Below are 3,564 nucleotides of genomic sequence, written 5' to 3' on the forward strand. Positions count from 1 at the left end.
CCAATTCTGGGGATTAAAATAAAAGTTGCTATCAACATGCTTGCCAATGTTAAAAATAGCTAGCTGTTTTCCTTAGTGTTACTGTTTTAAAAAGATTTTAAAAGCATTTTGACTGCAAGTATGCAACGTATTAATTTCCTTGCTTGTGGATATTATTGCTCCTTCTCAGAAGACAGGATTTCTTCTAAATATTTATTGAGCATAATTTGGAATACATATTTTATTCCATTTCCATCCAATAACATTAAGGCCATGTTATTTTCAAAAGGTACAGAAGTAATAAAATCCACACATGCACATCTTTGAAATTAACTTTACCCATATACAAATAAAATTGACATTAGTTTGACTACATAGGCACTTGAGTACTCACTAATTTAGTTTATTATCAACTAAATTATTACTCTAAAATAGTTGTTGCAGACCTTGTCTCTGTGTACTTTATGTTTTTTAAATTTCCTAAAATCTCAGCAAGAAATGGATTACTTAAGCTTGAAAAATATCCATGCGTGTTTTGACCTTCTTTGAAGGGAATTTAGTTTCACTATTTTAACTAATGCTGGTAGCACAACAAAGAGACTAATGTTCAAACATGAATGTTTATGACAGCCCTTTCTTTACGACTTATTTGTGAACTGCAGACCCATATTACATACAGAAGAGTTGAAACTTACTTGCTTTTGAAAATCTTAGTGGAGGGTGGGGTTTAATTTTATATTTAAAATGATAAAATGGTGTTTAAATGCAACAAAGTTTATTTATATACCATAAAACCTGAAACAATAGATAAGAAAAATGGACATATATGATGAATTACAAAAACATTAAATTACTTTGTAACTTAATTTTCTAAGCCAATGTTTCCCAAACTATTGGGCAGAAAACCTCAGCAGCAGAGGGACTTGGGTGTTTGCTAAAAATTCAGATTCCTGAGACCTAGCTTAGATTTAAGGAATTAGAAATATGTAGGGGTGAGTTTAGGGAATCTGCATTTTAACAAGTTTACCAGTTGATTCTTATCAACAGTAGAGTTTAAGAATCACTGGCTCTCATTTCTTCTTGAATCATCTTTTACCCTTGCCTAGCATTTCCCTCAGCTTATAACCTCTAATCAGTTGTCAACTCCTGATGGTATTCAAGAAATAAAATCATATTGAGCCAGTCACAGTATTAGGCATTTGGAATAAAAGATAATTAAGACATAAGCCCTATCCCTAAGGAGTACAGCCTTGTTATGGAGCTATTTATGAAAACAGACAATTTTAATAAAATAAAATTTTTATCATGATAGCTCCAGAGATTATGGGAGGGTCAAGAAGGGCTACCTAAGCCATTCTGGAAAAGAAATGTATAGTGGTTACCCAAAGGAGGTTATTATACATTATGGCTAAAAGAAGAGGAGTAAACTAGACTAACATGTAAGCCAATGGCATTTTAAGTAGAGGAAGAGCATAACGGGAAAAAAAATCTTGTGCTTGAAGAAATAAACAACCACTTTTATTCAAGTGTGTACTGAGAGATAGGTAAGCAATAAATCTGGGAATATAGTTAAGGGCAAGAGCACAGGAACTGTTTTAAATATAGTGAGGAATTTGGACTTTATCCAGAGGTACATAAATATCCACTGAAAGATTTTAAATACAGGATAAAGAGATCATATATGCAATTTAGAAACATAATAATGGCTACTGTGTGGAAAATGGATTTTATAGGGGCAAGCTTGGAGCTAGTGAGTCTAGTTAGGTGACAGTTGTAACAATTCAGATGAAAGAAGCACATAGAGAAGAGTTACTTAGGATACAGACGTGGTGCAAATCCAGGAAAAAATTAAGAGTTTAAATCAGCAGGAAAAGAATTTAAATGTGGAAAATGGAAAAAATAACTAGGTTTCTAGAATGGGTGACTGAGGAGAATGGGGTGTCCCCATCTGAAACAAAGTGTATAAGAAAAGGAGTTGATTTGGGAAGCAGAAATGATAAATTCCATAAATGCCATGTTAAGCTATAGGTGCTTATTGGAAATGTGGGTAGACATGTTAGGTAGGAAATAAAACTTAAAAATTTAATTTAATTTTAAAAAAAGAAATGTTAAGTAGGAAGTTGGCAATATGAGCATGGAGCTCAGAAGAAATACCTATACTGGAAATACAGGTTTTGGAGTCATTCATACCCAGATTAGAGCTAAATCCAAAAGAGTAGATGATATCATGCAGAGAAGAGTGTCTAGAGTAAGAACATTTGACCTAAAATCAGAACCTTGGAAAACAGACCCATATTACATATTTTTTCCAAAAGCCGACCATATATTTTAGGTGTGTTTTACAGCATTACCTTGCTTCCAGTCACCAAATCTGTATTAGTTATCTATTGCTGTATAACAAATTACCCCAAAAGTAGCACCTGATCATGTCATACAGTTTCTGAATGTCAATAATCTGGGAGAAGCTTAGCTGGGAGGTTCTGACTCAGGTCTCTCATGAGGTGGCAGTCAAGAAGCCCACCAGGGCTACAGTCATCTGAAAACTTGATTGAGCTTGAAGAATTCACTGCTAAGCCTACAGACATGGATATTGGCAAGATTCTTTGGTTCCTCAAGAGACAGACATTATCATATAGTTTTTTACTATATGATTTAAGACTTCCCCCAGAGTGAGTAATGAGAGAGACACAGTTATAGTGTCTTTTATAACATAATCTCAGAAGTGACATGCCACTACTTCTGCCACATTTTATTGGACACACATGCCAATCCTGGGAAATGCACAAGGGTTTGGATACCAAGAGGCAGAGATCACTAGGGGACATATTGTTGCCTGGCTACAAGTACAAATCTCAATGTCGTCTTTTTAAAGAGTTTTCCATCTTTAGAAGAGGGATAATGTCCAATTTCTCTTAAAATGTGATTGGTATTATTATTATTGATATTATTATAACCGTTATTTATAAATTAAGTCATTTCACAAGTGCTTGCTATATTTTTGACCTTATTTCCTATTATATCCTTCATGCAATGTAACTGAGTATTAGTGTGAGGTACTGAAATGAGGTCAGATTCCAAATAAACAATCCTATGTTAAAAATCTGGTTTCAGTGTTATGAACAGAGAGAAGATTAGCATTCCCCCTGACAAGAGTGAAAGAGGACTCACACCTCAGGACTGACACGATGCATATGGTTAAGGCATTGCCATCTACTTCATGGCATCTAACCATCATTTTTTTGAATGAGTTCAAACTTATGTGACCATCAATCTAATATAGACTACTATATGCATAAGATGTTATATATGAGCCTAGTGGTAACCACAAATCAAAAACCTGTAATAGATACACAAAAAATGAAGAAAATGTAATCCAAGCATATCATCAAACCACAAGGGAAGAAAGCAAGAGAAGAAAGGAACAAAGAACTACAAAAACAACTGTAAAACAAGTAACAAAATGGCAATAAATATGTATCTATCAATAACTATTTTGACTGTAAGTGGAATAAATGCACCAATCAAAAGACATAAGGTGATTAAATGGATAAAAAAATAAGATCTGTCTATATGCTGCCTACAAAA

General features: G+C 33.8%; 1 non-coding gene across 1 annotated transcript; it reads left to right on the forward strand.

Moving 5' to 3' along the window:
- The first annotated feature begins 3,089 nt into the window (after window positions 1-3,089).
- On the forward strand, window positions 3,090-3,219 carry LOC121483726. Its single transcript, XR_005985835.1, has one exon. It is a non-coding gene; the product is annotated as a U6atac minor spliceosomal RNA (small nuclear RNA).
- Window positions 3,220-3,564: the final 345 nt, after the last annotated feature.

The sequence above is a fragment of the Vulpes lagopus genome, chromosome X (genome assembly GCF_018345385.1).
Source record: "Vulpes lagopus strain Blue_001 chromosome X, ASM1834538v1, whole genome shotgun sequence".
In the NCBI taxonomy this organism is placed as follows: domain Eukaryota; kingdom Metazoa; phylum Chordata; class Mammalia; order Carnivora; family Canidae; genus Vulpes; species Vulpes lagopus.